Here is a 21,732-nt window from a genome sequence, read left to right as displayed (position 1 = left end):
AAGATAGTAAAGAATATGGTGAAAAAGCAAGTGGCAACAGACAGTTCTCATGAGTGAAACAGTTACTGCTGAGTTGACCATAACAAACACATGTGGCTTAGTATTAGCTACATTCCTTGGTAGGCTTTAGGAAATGGTGTTCTTCCAAATATATTTCCCCCAAACCTTAAAAAACATACTCAAGCATATGCCAAAATATTAAGCTCAATTGTGAGTTTATGTAAAGCTCTGAGGTTTTAGTCTGACTCCCAGGAAATCAAAACTTTTTCATGCCTTGAGTCAAGCCAATGACCAAAATTGTAAGAGGAAGTCAAAGTTTTAAAATACTTATCTCAGAGAACAGGGGAGATAAAGGAAACACCTTACAAATGTGATAAATGGGATGCAAAAGGAATATCAGCTTCCCTGTGATGAGGAAGATGTTGAAAATGAAATAATATTAGGAAGGAACACTACTTTAAGATACGGGATCATGAATATCTAAGCAGGAAAATGTAAAAGACTTAAAAGATATCTAACCGCCTACACTGTTAGGACTGTGGGAATAAAGGGAGATTTATTCATATCAGATAGGACTATCTGGAACCACAGCACAACCAGCGCAGCTGCATTGACCAGAACCGGTCACCTGTTGAAGAGGGTTTGCCAAGTCACCTTTGTATCCATTTAGAATTTACCATTAATAATATCGTCTGTGGGGAACCCAGAACTTAACATCACATTTACTAATAGCAGCATCATTCTCCATTCTCATTTTCTCAGGAATCAAAGTAGAAAATACTCCCTCTTGGGACAACAGGTCTACATACATAGCGATAATGAAAAATTAACACGGTCAATGAAAAGCACACCAGGGCACAAAACCCCCCTTCTAACAAATTAAAAATAAATCCCTTTTATCAATAATATATGATTTATCTGCTCTAAAGCCTGAAGAACAGCCCTCTCTGCATTAACAGCACTGACACTCTGGGAAATGTGAAATCACTTTGTTAAGTTTTTTCCTTTTACGTCTTGTTTCTGCAGAAAGCAACAATAATTCTCTAGTTCTCCCCTCCTGGATGCCATTCCCTTTTCTCCGGGCACCTTGCATTCACTATGGAAGAACTGGGAGCCACTTTCTTCCCAGACAGCAGCAAGTGGTAGGTGTGGGTATCTTTGCTCTCTTCTTGGTCATCTTCTTGCCTTACCTACAAGCTCTTCTCCAAAGAGTTACTCATGTAGTACCAATAACTTAAGATATTCTACAGCTGTGAAGCTACTCAAGCAGTTGAGCTAGCAACTTTAATTTCAAAACTTTGATAAACATCTTAATTTGACTCTGGGTAGCTACCATGAGCCAAACTTTAATGAAAGTTCATTAAATATTGTGGCAAAAGCAGGTAATTATTCTATGCATTCTACCACCTTTAAAATGCATGCTTGTATATTTGATGGAATGATCAAACATATCCAGGAGAGTAATAGAGGTACATTCTTGTTTATATGATCCAGTGTGAAAGATATTTGCAAAAAGCAATTTGTCCCTCAAATAATCTATGGTTGGCAGAAATGTAATACGAGTATTTCAAAATGTGGAGAAAATTATCATTTACTATTTTCTATAGCGTGTGAAATTATGCCTCATTTGAAGGCCATAACAATAATTTGAGCTCTTATTACCTAATGTAAGGACAATACAGAATAAAAGACACAAGAGAATAGGACTACCCTGCACTTTCTGAAGAGAAGGAGAATATTCTACAATGCTAACATCTTTTTTTTTTGTGGTGATATTAACATACTGCTACTGTACAATGAACATTTCCATATACACAGAGCTTCTGATTTTTACTTAGAGATACCAGTGACAACAATGAACTAAATGGCAAGGCAAAGCAATGAATGCAAATTAATACCATGAGCAAATTGTACAGTGATTGAATTACACAAGTAAAAGGTTTAAAGCATACAAAGTATTTCAAAGTAGCTAACACGTTCCAAAATGTACACTCACCATAAAGATTTTCATGTTCTCCAGCAACTCCAGACAGATTAGCTAATCTAGCCTTCCTTCCTTATTTTTCAGTTTGTTTTCCTTTGTAAAACCAAAGGAGACACCCTTTGGTGTCTCCAGTGAGAATGAAATTTAGTTAAAATAATGGTAAAAACTTCCATGACTTTACTAAGCCAGGAGTGAGCAACTCTTCAGTTTCTAGGGAATAAGAAGTTACTGAAGCCCAGTATTCACCACATTATGTAGTGTGAAAGAGAAACTTGAAAAGCAAATGGAGTGCCCACAGCAAAAGTAGCAGCAGGTCTTAAACCAGCAACAGCTTCACTAGGATAAGCCCCAGCATTTAGATATGCTGAAGCTCCATTAACAACATGCCACACTTGATCTTTTCCCTTTAGAAACCGAGTGGTATGTATTACCTAAACACCAGAATTACCTGCCTTATTGCACTGAACAAGTCATTAAAAAGGTCAGGTCTTCAGATAATACTGTTGAAAAACACGTAAACTTGCACCTAATTGTTTAAGGCTTAGCCATATAGTTACCACAGAATGTAATGGAAACTGGCTGACAAAGTCCTCGTGCAATAGGATTTGTGAATGTAAATTCCAGGCAAAGCTTTCAAAATGCAGAAAAGTCTAATATGTTATGGACTAAACATCAGCAAAGTAATTCAGCCCCTCAACCAACTCCTACTCAAAATCAGGAAGATGTGGACGTGAAATGTCTTTGTGTTTAGGCTGAACTATTATTTGATTTTTTCAAAGATTTTCATCTAATAAAGCTGACTGCCTGGGGGCTTGGAACTACCTTGGTTATCAAACTAAACAAACACCCAACCCCACCCCCAACAAACAAACAAAAAACTCCAAAAGCCCCTTCATAATACCTCCTCACCATTTTTAACTGCCATGTTTTCCTAAAACCAACAAATAAGAATATACTTATGGTCACTTCAGCGTGCGTTCCATTTTACGTACGTAAGGGCTTCACTGAAGAGGAAAGCACCATATGTGTGTGGGCGTAAAGTGAAATACTTTGATGAACTTGTTGCCTACCTCTAATTTCAACCTAGTGTCAAAACTTTAGAATTTTGTGTTAAAGGCCCGCAATTACAAATACGTCTTCAAGTTAGCTCACTCCTTAAGTGGTTAACAATAAAAAAAATTACCTCTCATTCCTTTATAGAAAATGAATGTTTACTTCTGATTGTAATGTTTAAACACTCCACTTGGGATACAGCTGCAGAAACAAAAGTGCTACCAAAAGCATACTATCAGATCTCTCGCATCTTCCTGGCAATGCTTTGTGCTTGAAACAATAGCTCTGTTGAAAGCACTGTGACAAGATACTGCAAAAAAATGACTTGTTCTGTAGCACGTTCCCTCTTGTTAACACCTGCCCTTTTCCTTTGTTGTAGCTTTGACCTAAAGCAATTGAAAAATGAATGGCAACTTCGTACCTTCAAAGGAAGAAGTCAAGGTTTCAAGTGAGGATCAGCTAGTTCAATGAGGTATCCTTTAAGACTGTAAGGATACATTGCAAATAAAATAATATAGCAACTGTCTTAGATACTAATAAGTACTGTGTGTAAATGCATTTATACATACATCAATATTTACACATATATATGTGTGTACATAAGTATAAATGTACTGGTGTGTGTGTATATATATATATATTTATACAGTATGCCAAATGGAGAAGATGAAAGAAGAAAGGTCAAGCCACTTGTTTGGCTGAGAATGTGCAAAAATCAATCTACAAGTGCAACTCTGGATCTAGGAGCCTAGTCTGACAAATACTCAGTACGTGTATTTTTAGTAGGCATTTGCAGTCAGTACTTTTCAGATGGGGCTTCTGAGTGCAATAACGCAATCTTGTATTCAGAAGTAGTCTTTAAGACTACTTAGGTTATTGAAATATATTAAAAACTACTATTTCACAAACATATGATCAAGTCAGACACTCATTTTGTCCCTAACTTCATATCCTCTATGGATTAACTTCATTTTATGTAAATAAAGAGGGGGAGAAAAAATTGGTTCTTTTCCAATAGAGAGAATATGCCACCACGGGGAACCTTTGGGAAGTTTCAGTAGATAAACCTGGTTTTCATTTCCTGGTGCTCATCTGCTATGAATGTGAGGATAAAAGATATTCCCCTATATTCATTCATGAACTGTTCTATGACCGTATTTGTGGTGACAGCTAGAGGTGCAAAATGCTTGCCAGGAGAATCCTTCCTTTGAATACAATTTACAAAGGGAGCCATATGCAACCCAGTAACAGAGGGCAGGGTGAACCATAATCTTCCTAAGGAAACAGACACTTCTTCAGCTGCACAAAAAACAAACAAAGAAAAATATCTTAGGCAGATTTAATTCTTTCTTGCTTTTCAGAGAGATTTTCCAGAAAACATTCCAAGAAAATCAAAAGCATTTTTATGCTAACTGCTCAGTGAATGTAATTCTTGGTGGAGTCTTTCTCTGTACTTAGCTAATTATTCCATCATCTTTAAGCAAGCTGGGAAACTCAGTGCTGCACTTGCTGTGGTGCTCAGGAAAACTCTTGAAGTTTTGCACGGCTTCCTCTGCATCGTGTCACAGAGGAAAAGAGACTTACCCCTTTCTGCTAGGGGGCAACACGTATGCTGTGTATGGCACCAATTAATTTTTACTATAGAGAACCACATAATTGTTCACAGTTATATGCTGCATCCTAAATGTGAATTCATTCAATTTCTAGGAGGCTGCTGTCTGCATACTGTAATGTATGCACACACTCAGTAATCTCTGAAAAATTTCCCTTTTGTATTTTCTTATATTGGTCATTTTGTTAAAAGAGCAATGACTTCAAAATCTATATATTTTGTTAGTAAAACTATTTACCAAAGCTTCTTACAGGTAGAAACAGGAAAGATTATCAACAACAAAGGATTAGGGAAAAAACCCCACAGTTTCTGTCCTTCAGTGTATCTTATGCAATCATCAATATTTGCATTTTCATTGTTAATTTTTAATTCTCAATTTATTCAGCTGGATTCCCGTGTTTCTTTATAGGGCCCTTTTCCTTAATAACAGAGGTCATAATGACGAAGTAGAGTTTTTCTTCATTTATGAAAAATATAAACAGACACATTTCCCAAGTGGTTAAAAGTCTGTCTGAGTTCATCCCTGTGACTCTCCTTCACTTTCACATGTCATGTCTCAGTGGTTGCTCTTCCTCATTAAAACTGGCCAGACATCTGCGTGGAACACAGAGTGGTCAGTATTTCCTCATCCATTTTTAGCAATTTATGAAAAACAATGAACCAGACCGCTCATCTTGAAAGATGAAGTTTTCAAGAATGGTGTCAATGTAAATCTTTGCACTGTTTCAAGTTAGAAAAGGAAGATGCATTAAACCAACACATGAAGGATCGTTTGTTCATAAATTCTTAATTTCTGACTAACTTAAAAAAAACATGCCTGAGAATGACATGGTAGTTGCAAGAGGCCAGTGAGGTCAACAAGGAAGATGATGCAAATGCAGAGTCTGAAGACCAGAATATCCAGGTAGTACATAGACAGAAGGGAACCAAGTATTCTGCAAACAACAGTCATCTTAAGTGCAATATGGCAAGCTGCTCAAAGAGGCAAGGTGACTACATTAGAAATGGATAGATTCCTTTTTCAGCATAAGCCTCTGAAAGTTAAGTTTGGCAAAGCAAGAGTAGACAGATACAGCTTTGCTATGCCAGAACCCTTCCCAGCCCCGGGCAGTTTTCAGCTGCTGTTGTCTGCCATTGTTTGATATGTCAGAAATCAGTTGAAAAAGTAATTATTTGTGTCAACAGCTACACTTGGGTGAAACAAAGAAGAATGTCCATGATAGCTAAGGATTTTAAATAGCTTACTTCATCATATAACGTGAACGTATACATACAGATATACGTATATATATTTTAAGTGATTCAGGGGAAAATCTGGAAGTCACAACCATGGTATAAATCATCCACTTTAACAATCTGTGTTACATACAATGAAGCACTATCAGCTCAGTTAAACTGTTATTGAGGTGATTTAAAGTCTATCTCATCCATAGCTGCCTATTTACATGAATCTGAACCCAAAAGCACAGTAGGGCACACTGGAGGGTTTGACTGTAACCCAAGTAAGCCATTTTACAGTTCTTGATACACTGTTACACTTCAGGTGACTGAAGTTAGGTACTGGGAACATTAAGCTGAGTTATACTAATTAAAGCAGCTTCTTTCTTTTAAATTCATGGAATACTATGTATGTGCTTTTAATGATGGTGTTAATAAACTCAGCTTGAGCTCAGTAGGCAAGCTGGTAGTTTATCATGCATCTGAAGCCATCCTATACAATATTAAACAAATGACTCACAAGATCTGGGCCATAACGATAATGCAGTACTTTATAATGAGGGGATTCTTTTTGTTGTTTTATTTTCATTTAGTCATTTGTAGAAGCACAGGATTTCTTAATATTTGTCTTCTATTTCGATAAGTTCACTGTCCTCTGTGAACAGCAATGTCCAAACACACACTATATCCAACACATCATTCACACCATGGTCAAATATACAACAAATATCAGAGGTGGTTGCTTTTTTTCCTGCCACACTACCTAATTTGTCGACTTTTATTTTCCTAATAAACTCTTTTTTCCTGGCTGAATGTATCGCTTGCATAAGTACGGCATTCCTCAACTTGAGAATCCTCGAAAAAAGACACCAAATCAGTCCAAACTCTTTTGCATCCTGATTTGGCATAGCCAAATAAGAAGTCAATGTTATAAGCAGCCTCAAATTGTCATAGCACCTTCTTGTATTTCTTGTATGTGCCTTGTCTCTTCTAGCCAACAAACCCCCTCTATGGGGCTTGCAAGAAACCGTAGTGCACGTGTACTGGCCCAGTCTGACTTCTGCCAGGGGAGAGCTCTTCTCCAGCCTGGCATTTCTCTTATTTCCTGCATACTCCACTGTGGAAGTACCTAAGTGAGGCTACAAGACAGATTCCCCATAATTGCAAGTCAGAGCCCACGCAGGCATTAGCTAACACAAGCCCCACCGGTTATGGCACTGGCTTTACAGCAAAGCTGTGCTTAGTCCCTTCCTCTGAACAAGAGAATATTATTTCAAGGAGAGCTCTGGGCAAAACTCAGACTGACCTTGGCCTATCAATTTTGGCAGTAACATGTCTCAAACTGAAATGGGATCTTATCTCTGAGCATTAAACAGGGAACAAATGATTTTTTTCTCTTAATTATTTATAGACCATTGTCCTTTTCCCTTTTTAGTGTCAGTGTGGATGTTTGGATTATTAAAGTCAATATAACAGTTCTAGCAACGCTATCTCACAGTGATGCAAGAACCTGGGGGTATCAGTTTATTGTGCGCTTGTTTGATCTCTGGGTACAATGCACCTCCTCCCCCTACTTATAAAAGGGAAAAAAAAAAAAAAAGAGAGGGGGAGACACTTGCTTATAACAGGAAAAAAACGACCTCTTTCTTGGACATAAACACAGGGTAATGACCCCAGACCAAAACAAATGGAAGAAAGTGGTAAAAGCCATTTGTGTTACCATAGTTTGAGACAGTAAAAGAGGAGGGTTACAAGATTAGAAACCAAAATCACATGAGAAATATCTTACAACTATACCATTCTCTACTTCCATTACAGTCATGGAGCTCTATAATAACTTCACATTGTCCTGTATTTACAGGGACATAATGACTTAGTCTGTGTAGGAGAGTCAAGAAATCATTACAAAGGGGAAAGCATCAGAAATTAATGAAGAACATGCATAAACCTGACAGACTAAATAGATGCTTAACTACAATTTGGTGAGAGTTTGGGGACATATTAAGGAAGATCTGGGGAGCAACTCATCAGCAGGGAAGGATTCAAGCATATGGTGACTTTGCACTGAAACAGGCACCAAAATGTCTAATGGTGTTAGGAGTGAGAGGATTATTTTGTCAGTTCAACTGACTACGCGTTATCTTCTCAGAAAGAACCAGCATAGGAACATTTTTAGGGATGGCACCAGAGCCGGATACATGAGCACAAGGATAGAAAATTGGCTATGGGAAATCCGAGTATTCAAGCCTGTGGCAATTCGTTAATTCTCTTATGCAGGTAGACTGATGGAGATGATAACTGGAGGAAAACACATCTGAAAAGTAGTGGTGATAGTGGATGGGTTAGGAAATCTCCATTCTCAGGTATGCTGTTGTGTTTCTTGCCGCACTTTTCTTCCTCTTCTACTCCCGATTCCTTACCATAAATAGGGATGAAGCATGTAAAAGGAGGAAGGTCAATTGGGTTGGGCCAAGTTTTGACCCAAACTATACTCCTATGCAATTAGCATATATTGCGCAGCCTAACACCTTGTCCGCACACAGCTAGCGCCCCTCACCCTTGCTCAGCCACATAAGATATCTTTTCAGAAAGGTAACATGCTTCCACAACTTGGTCAGCCTGGTCTAATCCCATTTTTCACCTTCAAGGCCTAGCTTGTCTGTGGTGCCCTCTGCCTTGTATAAGTACAAAGCAAGTAAAAATAACCCCAAATCATGGTATCTTACACCAGTGTATCAGTAAACCATGGGGTATAAGACTGACCTTTAGGTGAGCCTGTTCTATACTTATGCTTCCCCACCAGGCATACGCAGGCTAAAGGCTGCATCCGTCACTGAGCATTTTCCCAGGCCTCTCTGTGGCAGGTGGCTGAGCACCGTAGTGCGCTTCATTTGCCCCTCCGGCACCTCCATGGCACTCCCTGCTCCAGTCGCTCTGAAGAGAGGCAGGAGGCCGCCCTGCAACTGCGGCACGCTTTGAGAGGAGCGCGCTTCAGAACTTTTGGAAATACCAATGTGCATTTTGGGAAACACTAACAAGCACTCAATGAAGCTGACAGTGGATCTTCCTACATTCCACAGTTGAAAAAAAAATAAAGTCAATCTAACATGCTTAAGGTTATACAAAATTTCATCTTTGTTACCTAATATTCCCTCCCCACATACACATTCAGAAGAAGGTTATTTCCTAAATGCAAATACCATATTTGTCCATTAAAACAGAAAAACACAAGAAGAATGGTAGGTTTTTAGAAGAGGCTGTATCATGAAATCTGACTACATCCTCAAAGAAAAGAGAAATTAAGTAACAAGAGTTAACAAGCAGGTTTTTTTTTTTTTTCTTTCAGCAAAGGTCGGCAATCCCACAGCAGCAAATTAATCCCAATTAGTAATGATATTTTGTCTTGATATATCATGACACTTTTGATTTACTGTGTTTCCAGGATGCAGGCAGCAAATGTTAATGATTCGGTTTGCTGGGAATTTATACTCCTGCTCATTTCCCATTTGCTGATCAGTTGCAGCTCGTCAAGACTTGGCTGCTTCAACTAATGAACTGACGGCCTCGCAGGAATAATGGTGTGTTCTGCAAGCTTCATTTTTTTTCATGCCATCTGCAAAAATGTAGGTTCCTCTCTGAAAAAATATTCCTGGCAGCCAGGAAGGAGTGATTATGATCATATAAATGCCACTTGTAATTTGTATTTCACTTGTTTAATAGTGTTACCGCTAAATGATGGTTTCTGTAGAGAACAAAACTAATTAGAGTAAATTCAACATTTTTAGGGCAAATTCATGAAGGGAAGCATACCTAGTTTTGTTCATTTTATAAAATATTCTAATGAAATGAAATGATGTATTTTTACATTATGATTTATCTGCCCAGCTGGTCTAGTTTGAATTAGAGCTACACAGAATGTTTCTCTGGAGGCTTGCGCAGGCAGTAAACACCACTTTTCTTATACACAGTAAATGCAAACCCCATTCAAATCTATTGCAAGTGTTACACCAAAGGTGTGGGGAAATCGTCAATGCTTATAGCAATAAGAGTTTTATGACAGATTATTCTGCGAAATGGTTTGTTATCTAATTGCTGCTTACTGAGAAAGTTTGATAAACACCTTGCTGAACCTATTAAAAGAAAGGTCACCGCAATTTTCACACAGACTTCATACCATACCTATGTTTGCATTTAAGCAATGCTTAAATCAGCAATAACAATAAAGTTTAGGCACCTACATCCCTGAAAATCTAGTTTAAGCAAAATGGAAAACCTCCAACTATATGATGTTACAAAAAGACCAGATTTTTTACTACTACAGAAGAACCCAGCGAAGTTCTCAGATTGCACCAGAAAAAAAATAAATCTGCTCTGAGCTCAAGATTCTTCAAGATAGCCTGCATTCTTTCTTTAAGTCTAAATTGTTTATTTGGATTATCTACAGATTTCACCCCAAAGCACAAAAGAATTAGGAGTCACTTTCGCAACTGTATTCATGGCATTTCTGTTTCATTAATTAAGGGAACTGCCTTCAAACTTTCAAAACTAATTTCTGCATTTGGAAGCTTTATATGGAAAATAAATGAAAAGTAGCATCTTTTAAAAGGTCATCTCAAAGGAAGAAGGAGAAAAACATCTGATGAGCTTGCTTTTCCCCTTTGCAAATAAAAAAAAAGAAGAAAACTTTTTTCCTGTCTGCAGCCAAAACCAATACAGTGATGCTGTACTGCTATAAACAACTAATTACAAAGTACTAATCTGCACAGTCTTGAAGCTGATCAAATAGCCCAAACACCAGTTTGTCTGCATTAGGCAAAGCAACTGTCAGCTAAGGGTGTATAGTGTTCCTTAGGCTCTGCAGTGATATTTGGCTGAAGGCTGTCTGGCTTTAAGGACAGAAAGAGATGGGGAGAGGAGGTGTTCCATAGAGAAGATGCTAGCAAAGGAAAGAAATATCAGAAATACATCACTCCCAAGAAAGGCAACTTTAAACCTCTATAGCATGGCACTGACATCAAGACGCTTGCAAAATTATGAATAATAACTTCAAGTAATGCAAGCCATGGAAGCAGCTTGAGCTGCTGGGATCCCCCAAGCAGATGGCCTGACACATTCAAAATGTGCTTCCTTCAGAGAATATGCAAAGCTTCAGAAAAAGGGTATCCACAATTACAGTTTCTCTATGAAATGATTCCTTTGGCTACTTTACTCAAGATTGATGCACCGTGCAGAACAAATCTGATAAAGATGCACTTGATATGCCTTAGGACAATGGTTGCCAACCTTCTCCATGTAATGCCATATCTGGCAGAGCCCCAGATAGCATAAGATGCCCTTCAATCAGCTGTACTCACCTTAACCCATAGTGAAGGTTGAGCTGCTGCAAATCCTGGTCTCATAACCAGCCCAAGTTCTGCTGGGAGTTTCCTCCCTTCCCTCCCCCATCAGAATTTCAGGCAATGTCAAATCACTTCAACCAATACAGTTTACGCTAAGGGATCCCCTACAGACTATTCCAAACAATGTGTTCATCCTCAGCACAGGGGCTGGAGAAAGTATTGCTGTATGCATATGTGTGTAAAAAAGTTTTAAACCATGTATAGGAGAGTGGGAGGTTGCTTTTATAGTCCCTCATGCAATGAGGGCAGGGGGTTGTCATTAAAAGAGAAAGAACCCAAAATATTAAGCAATGTGCACCCCATACCATTCAGGAAACATTTCCTTTGAAATTGTTGCTACAAGGCCAGTCCTTCAACTGGTACAAGCAGAAAGCTCAGTAAAAAGACTATATTACGGATGTAGACATGCTATATGGAGTATGCTGTATTGCTTATGTAGGTAGTGTTAAAAGCTCTGCAAAGGGACTACAGGGTGGCAGTGGTTAACACATTTTGAAAACCTCCTCCTGCCCCTGCACCCTTTTTTTTTTTTTTTTTTTTCTTTTTTTAATGTCCTGAAAACCAGACGGGAGCATACCTGAGATCAATAATAGGACATGGTTCTCTTTCAAGGCACACTACAAACCTTACAGAAAGCAGTTGATCACTTGCTTCTCCTCCATCTTTTTTTTTTTTTTAAAATAGGAAATAAAATTAGAGAAATATTTTTGTGTATTAGCATTCCAGGTTTAGAAGTTAAACAACAACAAGAAAAGACATTTATGTAACTTCAGAAACTCCACTTTCTAAGTATAACAACATAAAATAAAAAGACTATATAAACCTTGGTACATACTGTATCTAAAGAGATCATTCATGAGAAAATAACCTCAAAAAAGCCAAAACCAAAACGGGTCTTTGATGAAATGCTTTTTCTTGGATTGGCAATTTAAGGCGGGGGGGAGGGGGTGGGGTGTAAAAACAACAAACAAACCAACCCAAAATAAGGGTATCCAGAACACATAACATATCCATTTAAAAACAGTGTACATTATTTACTTACCATTTAGACACCATCACCCCCCGACACACACCCAAACCACTTAGTCTGTTTTTAAACTTGCAAAGAACTGTAAGATAAAGTGGTTTCTGTGTAATTCCCGACCTATCTTGTGGCATAAAAAACTTGTCAACATTCGTTTTTGCTCTCTGCCTTTGAGGTGAAAATTCAATTCAATTTTTAATGTAAAATGTTTCAAATGTCTTAATGGAAATAACAACTTAAGAGTGTGAAATACCCTTTAAAACAATTTAAATTAAATATCATTGTCCTTCCTTCAAGGCATTACCTTTAATTGATTTAATCTTAATTTGTTTCTTCCTAGCACAGTAATTGCCATTGATTCCAATTAATATTCAGCTGGCCTTTCTCTATAAATAATTACTGGCCAATTTATTTCTTTCAGATCAGACTTTCTTTTGCTATGGCCATTATTTGTGGTTCTGAGATACTATATAATAAGTGCAGGAACACTTGCATTAAAAGGCTGGTTAGACTTCAGCTATGACAATACCCAATACATTTATGGGTTTACATCCTGGTATAACACAAAGATCTGGGCAAGATGATGTGCATAGCCCCTCTGTGCAATGGATCCAGAGGGTACTTACGCAAGAGCAGAATTCATAAGGCCCAGACCATTGCAGAGCACAGCCTGAGAGCAGACAATAAACTCTGAAGGGAGGAGTTTAAACCTTATCCTCTCAATGCAGAGAGATACTGGTGGCAAACCGACATTCTGAGCCCTGAATCCTCTTGCCACAGCAGCACATAAAACAGCCTGTTTAAAAAGATTGAGTAGGAGTCAGGAAAGGAAGTGATCCTGTTCCTTTTCGATTTGGTGGCACTGTGATTAGGGCACTTGCCAGGATATGGGAGATCTGCTTTCAACCTGAAGGGACTCAAGACCATGTTTGTCAAAGTGGATAGCCCATGGTCTAGTTTTTGCTTCTCAGCCGTCCGCTGTCTCAGCTCTTCACTCTCCATCCTGGCTAGATGTTACAAAATCTGAGAGGATCAGTGGATTGTTTTCCCCTCACGTGTAAAATTAATTCCCCCCATGCACCAGTCCTTTTGCCAGTCACGTACAGGAAGATAACCCAATAAAACCTTCCTAAACCTTCAGAAGGTGTGAAGCCTCGCTGGCCTGCTGCTCAGTGGAAACAGTGCTTTTGCTTGGTGGGAGCTTCACTGTACACATGCACACAGGGTTGATAATGTGTTTAGAATTAACCACAGAAATTATTACATTTTTGGAACTTGTGTGACTGGAGCACACAGGACCAAGCTGTTTCTAACATACTCTCCGTTTCTATTCCTGCCCATAAAAGCTTTTTTTATTGCTAACATTTCAGTGTTTTTCTCTCTTACTCAATTCCTACTCATTTTCTGACCCCAGATTTCCTATGTATCCTGGCAGGGAGCTCTCACATCCTAGCTATTAATTCAGTACTTTTGCCATTACCATTAACATTTTGAGATTTTACCCAGTTCCTCCATTTCAGTAAAACTGAGTCATAGAATCAGAGAATGGTTTGAGTTGAAAGGGACTTTAAAGATCACTTAGTTCCAACCCTTCTGCCATGGGGCAGCGACACCTTCCACTAGACCAAGTTACTCGCAGTCAACCCTCTGGATTTAGATTATTCAATTGTTTTTGACCAAACTGCAATATAGCACATTAAAAACAAACAAAAAACCAAAGGACATACCCCCAAAAAACCAAAGCAACACACTTGTTTGCACTATGAAACATTGATTTGGGACACAAAATTATGAAAAAATTATAAAATATCTTGCATTGATTAGTTGCACTATAACGTGTAGACTTTGGCTTTCAAGTAAAGTTACCCAGCAAAGCTCTCCTGAACGGCTGTTTAGAGTGAAGACATAAGCACTCCCTCATTAGTGCAAATTATTTGCTGTGCTTACTGATGCTTTTTGCATTTGCCCTAACAAGGATGATCTGAGTGTCTTTTATAAAAAGGTTATGTGTAAAAATACCAACCAAAACAAACAAAAACAACGGCCAAACAAAAAACCCAAACACAGAAAACCAAACCAAAACAGTGAACAGGCAACTGAGGTGAACTCTCATATCAAGAAGGCCTCCTATTAAGAACAGTGGATCTTCACCTGGTATAAATCAGCAAAATTCCACTGGCTTCCAGAGAGACACAGGTGAGGATCTGACCAGGAAAATCTGCATCCAGTACTTTGAGGGCTTTACAAACAAAAGGTTACAATTTTGCTCGTCAGATCGTCAGGTCTGCATCTCTATTATTATTTCATAGGGCTCTTGTAGCATCAGGAAAAACATAAAGTAGAAGCGGAATAAGGAAAACAGATTGAGCAGGAAGTTTTAGGCAATGCAACTGAAAGAATAATCATGCCATTTTTAGGAAAAAGTTTAAATTTGCAGAATAGTCTCAGGTTTTAAAACTAAGGTACTGGGGGGAGGGTGTGAGGACATCCCTCCAACTCATCCTGGGTGTAACAGCATCTCTGAGAACAGTCGCAGTGCCAGCTCAATTTGAACTTGAAACCACTGTCAAGAACAAAACTATTAGGAGAGGTGTGTCAGGTGAGATTCACATCATGCACCCCCAAGTGAAACTGATACTGATGGTGCCATTATTGCCTCTCTGACCCTAATGACACTGAGATGGCTAATTAGGGGAGAAAGACTATTATCCCCAACAAGGCATACAATTATGGTGACATGTAAGGTTGGGTATAAGCACAGGAATGGTCTGCTAATGAGCCGATATGGACACCAGTGACTGAGTTTGTCCACACGGGGATGCTCAGGAGAGTAAATCTGGTTTATCCATAAGAAGTCATTTAACAACTGGGGTTATTACAACTCTGGTAGGGACTTTCATTCAGATGTGAAACAGCATCAGTTCAGTTTTTGCCTAACTCACTACCACAATGAAATTAAGGCCAGTTTAGCTAACATTAAGCTGGAGTGGCTGAGATGTAATTAATAAAGTCACAATCCCATACTAACTTCAGCTATCAAAAGCATTGGTTTGACCATTGGGGTCTCCATGAAATCTCTGCCCTCTCCTCCAGTTAACGTGCAGTCCAGCAAGTAGTGCCAGTGTGATGAGGGGATGGAGGGCTACTGGTAAGGGTGTGAAGAACTCCTACTGCTGGTGCTGCTGCCACATCCCATGTTACCAAATCACGTGCCTCTGAACAAGGCAGCTCTTATGCTAACATGAGAGAAAGGATGCTGCCTGGATGTAAATGGGAAGGCTGAGGTCCATTCTTATTTCTGCATCCTTGCTATAAGATAGGAAGATATAGCAGGGCAGAGAATTTGCTCCCTTACCTGCTCGCTTTAGAGAGAACCTTTCCAGATCCTAAAGTCTGGCATGGGGGAAGAGAGAGTTAGCGCAGACCTGGAGCACTTTAAGAGTTGTGGAGGGATCACTGACCTGGATAAAGTGGCTTTAGCCCTGCCTGACCAGTGGAAGGCTTGGAGCATATCCTGTCCACTATCTCTTCTGAAATCCTGTTGCTAACAAATGACATAAAGAGCACCAAGACACAGTGTCAGAGACATAAAGAGCACCAGGATTCCTCTTCACATGTTCCCTTCATTTTAATAGGCTCTGAATAAACAAAGATTTAATACCATAAATGAAAAACTGCCTCTTATGCTCTAGCTGACTCCAGCTTATTAAAATATCTTACATAACTTCTGGCAATATGTATAATATACAGAACAATTATAATGGCAATAGATAACTTTCTTGTTTTGAAAGACAAAGTTCTACTATCACCTGCATTTTCATAGTGCCTAGACCATAATGTGTCATAGTCCAGGTCTAAGGAGAGTACACAGTGGAACTTTATTGTGCTAGGATCTAAAGAAATAGTCAGGTTTCTTTACCCAAAGACATTTCAGCTTAAGTCCTCATTTAAGTGGATGAGGCAATATTTCTAAAGTGTTTGAGTTTCAAAACCAAAACAGGTTCTTTGTGCAATTTATAGTTGAGCCCAGATGAATTAGACATCTAACTTGAAGAACTGCTGTTATAAATCTCACTAAATGTCTAAAAATAGATATCTAAATACCTTCATAAATCTGGCTTCTACTCCTTAATATCAGTATTTCTTGCCAGTAAAAACACTGATGAAAAGTGGTAACTGCGCTTATGGCACTATCTGTTTTCCAAACCCAGCTGGTAAAGAATCTTGCACAAATATGGAATCAGTTAAAGTAGCATTTTTGACATTTACCTCGATTGCTCAGAGCCTTATAGAAAGCTTCAAAGTATAAGCAGGAACATATCTTCCTCTGAGGGTCCCAGAACACAGTAGGCTTACAGGCCTGTATGTGTGAAAATCAAGCCCGTGGAGTTCATACCTGTGCTTGGAGCCAGAAAACTTCACCCACATGAGCAAACTGGAGCACTGATATTAGTTGTTAGCAACAGATTAGACAGAAAGATAATTTCACCTCTCTTTGAACTCCCACTGCAATGCACTCTGAGACCTTTTAGTGAAAGTTGCTACAGATAAGCAAAGCATTGTTGTATTTTATCCAAAATAAATCTCTTCTCTCTTGCTATGAAGTCCTTGGTTAGGTTAACCAAACACCTCTCTCCTCTGCTGCATACTAGAGTTTAGCAAAAGGAAAATTAACAGCTTGTGACACCCACTGCACAAATCTCCCTTTCACCTTGTAGCTTCTTAAAGACCCTCTCTCAAAGCTGCCATACTGCAGATTCATTTCCTCTCTAAGCAGTAATTCTCACGCCATCCTTAAGGCAAGACACTGAGTTTTCATTTCTGCCTCTGGCCTGCTGCGTGACTTTTGTCACTCTTCGCCAAACCCATCTACATGGACATCGCAATCTCCTTACTGCCATGATCGTGTGGGGCCAACTTTCTGTCAGGTTTGTAAGTGACAAGTGTTTTGCATGGAATTATATGGGATATGGCATCAAGGAATTGTGAGTTCTACAAATGAAGGAGGGAATCCTACTTCTCAGCCCTCTAGAATTTCTGCAGAAAGAAGTCTAAGCTATGAGCAGCACTCACAACTACAGAAACTGAGGAGTTCCAACCATATTTCATAACTATGACATACCTATTATTTCAGCTCAGAAATTCAGGTTGAAAGGCCAAATCCAACATGAGAAATTCTTGTCAGATGACAGGTCCATCTAGCTAGAAAATGCACCTTCAGATTGACAGGTCACTCATCACCCAAAGATACATAGGCACATCAGAAAAAAAGATTCGCTGCCTGTAGTGAGGAACACAAGAAAACATCCCAAAGGATGCCTCAATTTTGAGAGTCATTAGGGAGAAGGAAGAAAGTCCTTTCCCAATCATAGTTGTTCATGTTCTTTTCCATTTGATGTATGCAAGCTAGCTAAATTCTCCCAGGATTACATATGTGGCGCTACTGAGGCAAGGGAGAACAGAAATCACTGACTGAGGTAGGAGGAGCAACCAACTTCTATTTTAGTCTCATACCACCTGAAACAGTGGTGTTGGGTTTTCTTTCAAATGCACCTTAATCAAACTGACCAATCTTTGAGATGACAGCCGTGGTATGGGACAAACCCACAACTTTAAAAATAATTAGAATCAATGGAGAGAGCAGAAAACGAACAGAGCGAAGTTTGCTCTATGAAGAAAAATCACACGTGTTTACTTGTGCTTCAGATTTCCCTCTGAAAGCTCTCACTTAGAAAGAGACAGCTGTGACATGAACTGGACACGTCTGTGCTGAAGCCCACTGCAGATTATAAAGCATTTTTCATGGTCTTTTACAATTTGTTCCCTGGGAAAGGAGGAAGAAAGTATCTCATATCAGTCACGATGTGGGAAATTCTAAGGTCTTTCACAGATTATAACAGCCTGAGGCTCAAAGTCCTTTTACTGTATTTCTTTTCTGAATAATTTTCTAATGAAATTAACTAAATGTATCTGCAGAGTATACCAGAAATACTCCATTTCCTAGCTGATCACTCCAGAACGTGCTGAGCATGTGGGTGGACAACGTATTGCGATACCTGCAATCGTTTATCTTCTGAACATTCACATCATCATTTTTGATTCTCAGCTCTGCTATTTCTTAATAATAGGCATAAAGTGAGTTATAATGATACTTCTTCATAGCAAACCAAATAAAATGGGTGGGATTCTGGGTAACCTGTGATATCCTAGCACAATAAAATCTTATTTCAATATAGGTGGGCAGAGAGACAGTAGTGCTAGGGTCAGAACATTGATTTTTATGAAATACATCCAACTGATTTGTATGAAACAATTCCATCCCCTCCTCTCCTACTCCCAAAATAACTGATGCAAGCAAACTTGAATATGAAATAAGATGATATGATTCTTTGGAGTCATTTCAGGAAATTGCAAATCTGAAATGAAAAAACCTTGCAAAGTCAATCAGCCATTGCCGGGAGGTCAGCAGGGAGCCGTGCTGTGTCAGCCTATTTGCTCAGTGGTGCCAAGAGATGCAATAATGCACTGATAGACCAGGTTTAATCACATGGATCTTTATAGAGGAAAAAAAACAAAAAACAAAAAACAAACCACCAACCAAAACCACCCAAACGCACACAACATAACTAAAACAAACAACAACAAAAATCACTATTATTTCAGAATTGCAACAACTTTGGTGGTCCTGTCATCTGTTCTATATTCTATCATAATCTACCACTCAAAATTCTTGCTCCTCTTGAGATCTTTAGTAAATCTGCCACTGACTTCAAGAAAGCAAAAGGCAGCATTAAACATGCTTTGTTTTATGTGTGCAGTGTATTCAAACTAAACCTATTGGTTTCTAAATTTCAGAAGTTTTCAAACATCGTACATACTGGGATCCAAATGCAATTTATATGAATAGGAACAGATTCACAATCTGTTTTCTTTGAGGCATAAAAAGGGCTAAATAATAATTCCAGGAGAAAAATAATAAAAAAAACCACAACACTTTTTCAAAAGCAAAAGAGACAGCACCAATTAAAACAATACGGATGTAGAGACATAAGTACATAAGAACAAGAGAGAAGAGAAAATGAAATTAAATGGTATTCAAAAGCAAACAAATCTGAATGTAGGTAAGATTTGTTGGAAAAGTGTCTCTGGACAGTGCCTCTGGAAAGGTAACAAATAGACTGCACCTGACCAATCCTCCACTTCCTGGTTCCCTTCAGTAATCTTGGATGGCGAAGTATTACCCAACCAAGTAAAAGAATTGCTGGAGCAATTGATAAAAACAAACAAACCCACAACTCCCTACCACATGCTGAACCATGCACAGAGCACTAAAAGAATCGACGCTGATGAGACAGTCACGTGCAGAAATCCTACCACAAAAGAATTATGATAGGTTTATATACAGAATCCTTTGAAACAACAAACATTCCTTAATGTTACCCCATGCTATATTCCACAGACTATGGAAGAAACCCCTGGAAGCTAATTAACATTGGCAGCTAAGCTATCCAAGACTGATAAAAGGAAGACATTTTCCTAAGCAAATATAGCCTAGCAGAGTCAATATTGCTGGTAATCTTTCCCTTTCCAAGATAACCTAAGGCATGAATGCCTTTCAGTGCTGATACTGAGCAATGAATAAGCCATAAAGCACACAGAGACAATAATGTCACTGGGGCACTGACCATCCACTACTCTCTATTTGTATTGTGCTTAACAATGAGATTTTATTCTTGTCATCTCTTAGTCACAGTAAGTGTAATAAATAATGTGATGGAAAACTGGGACTAATGTTCTTGGGAAAGTAGACATTATGTAATCCTGTACTGAAAAAGGTAAACTGATCTGTATGTTTAAAGAGAAATAAATAAATCTCCTAGGAAGGCCGCTATTAAGATAAGTAGCTTGAACACTAAGCAGTCTAGATTCTAACCTGGGGAGCAAAATCATTTAGGTCTAGAAACAGAAGACTAAAGATTCAACAGCTGAAACAGCAAGGACTTTATTCTGTTATTTTTTATAAGGGCAAGCATTTATAGTACAAAGAAAGGGGTACCCATAGCCAAACCTGTGTAACAATTTTACAGTATCAGCTTCATAATAAGGACCAGGACATGCAATAGCCTGTAGCTACATAAAACACAACAGTCCTGTTGAAGAAATGTTACTGTTCCCACCAAACTGATGATCAGAAAGAGTTAGAGGAAGGGAAGAAGAAAAAGAATTCCCCAAACGAAAGCAAGTCTCACAGTTTTTCAGTTTGCACTCCTGGATACCTGCACAGTGCTCAGAGACCAACACCCTAGCTATTTGGGAATGCCCCCTCATCTCTATACAGCAATTTTCTCCCTCAAGCCTCACAGTTCCCAAATCCGAGTTCATCAGCAAACCTGACTTGTATCTCATTCCAATCATCAAGGTCTATGATGGAACAAATTCATAACTAGTGAGAGCAAAATCAAGAAAAATATGTATTTCAAAAATCATAACTCAAGCAAAAAGGTCATAAGAGCATCTGAAAACTTGAAAATCTAATAGGAGAAGGCAGCTCTTCTCTCTAGTATTTTCAGAGCTCTAAATGAAACTCAGCAGCTTTGGAATATCCAGCTAGCATACCAAATTCTTCCAGATATCCCCTGACTCCATTACTAAAGAGAAAAAGGTCAATCCAAAGCAAGCAATCCTTACTTTTGGAGAAGTTACCTTAATTTCAGAGGAATACAGTTTCATGGATGTTGTCATTCATCTCCACACAACCAGGAATAATCTCTCATAGGAGAAATTATTAAATACATAAATTGAACTTTTGTTTGTTTGTTCACTAGATTTAAATTACTTTCCTTGCTTCAAAGTTCACCAGAGCAGGGACTTTATGGACAGTGGCCCTTGGAAGCAAATTGAACTTGCAATCACATTAGAAACTTGAAGAGTCACAGCCATCCAATTCAGGCAAAAGAATGCATGTCAACTAAAGCAGTTATCAAGTACAACACACCATTTAAGAAAATAAGCAAAAAGGTAAAAAAAAAATTCAAGATGCAGATCAGTTTGGAAAAAAAAATAAAAATAATCAAACCCTATAATGATATATGGATGAAAAGAAGCAAGGTACAAACAATAGAGTAATACTAGAGCTCTTTGCAATCCCTTTACTCAAGCCTTACTGTAAAATCTTGTGAGCAAAATGAGTATTTCTAGGAAGCAGGCATCTCTCACCATGGTTTAAGGTCTCCTTTATCACCTAAAATGGGATCAAGAATGGCTTCAACTGACTGATAGAAGCGTTTTACCTTTTTTGAAAATATCTACTCTCAGGGACTTTCTGCATGTAGATTCCTTTCACTTCAGCATACACAAAGCTCACAAATAAATTATTTATTTTCTCTTAGAGATGGGTAAGTTCAAAGAGTACCAGGAGAGTACACAGGTGAGAATAAACAAA

General features: G+C 38.5%; 1 protein-coding gene across 11 annotated transcripts in view; it reads right to left on the bottom strand.

Moving 5' to 3' along the window:
* Positions 1 to 21,732, bottom strand: part of SEMA6D (semaphorin 6D) — a 433,560-nt gene that overhangs the window by 346,329 nt on the left and 65,499 nt on the right. The gene's annotated exons all lie outside the window — the stretch shown is intronic.

This window comes from Chroicocephalus ridibundus, chromosome 9, assembly GCF_963924245.1.
Source record: "Chroicocephalus ridibundus chromosome 9, bChrRid1.1, whole genome shotgun sequence".
NCBI classification, from domain to species: Eukaryota; Metazoa; Chordata; class Aves; order Charadriiformes; family Laridae; genus Chroicocephalus; species Chroicocephalus ridibundus.
This window is presented reverse-complemented; position numbering and strand designations above follow the sequence as displayed.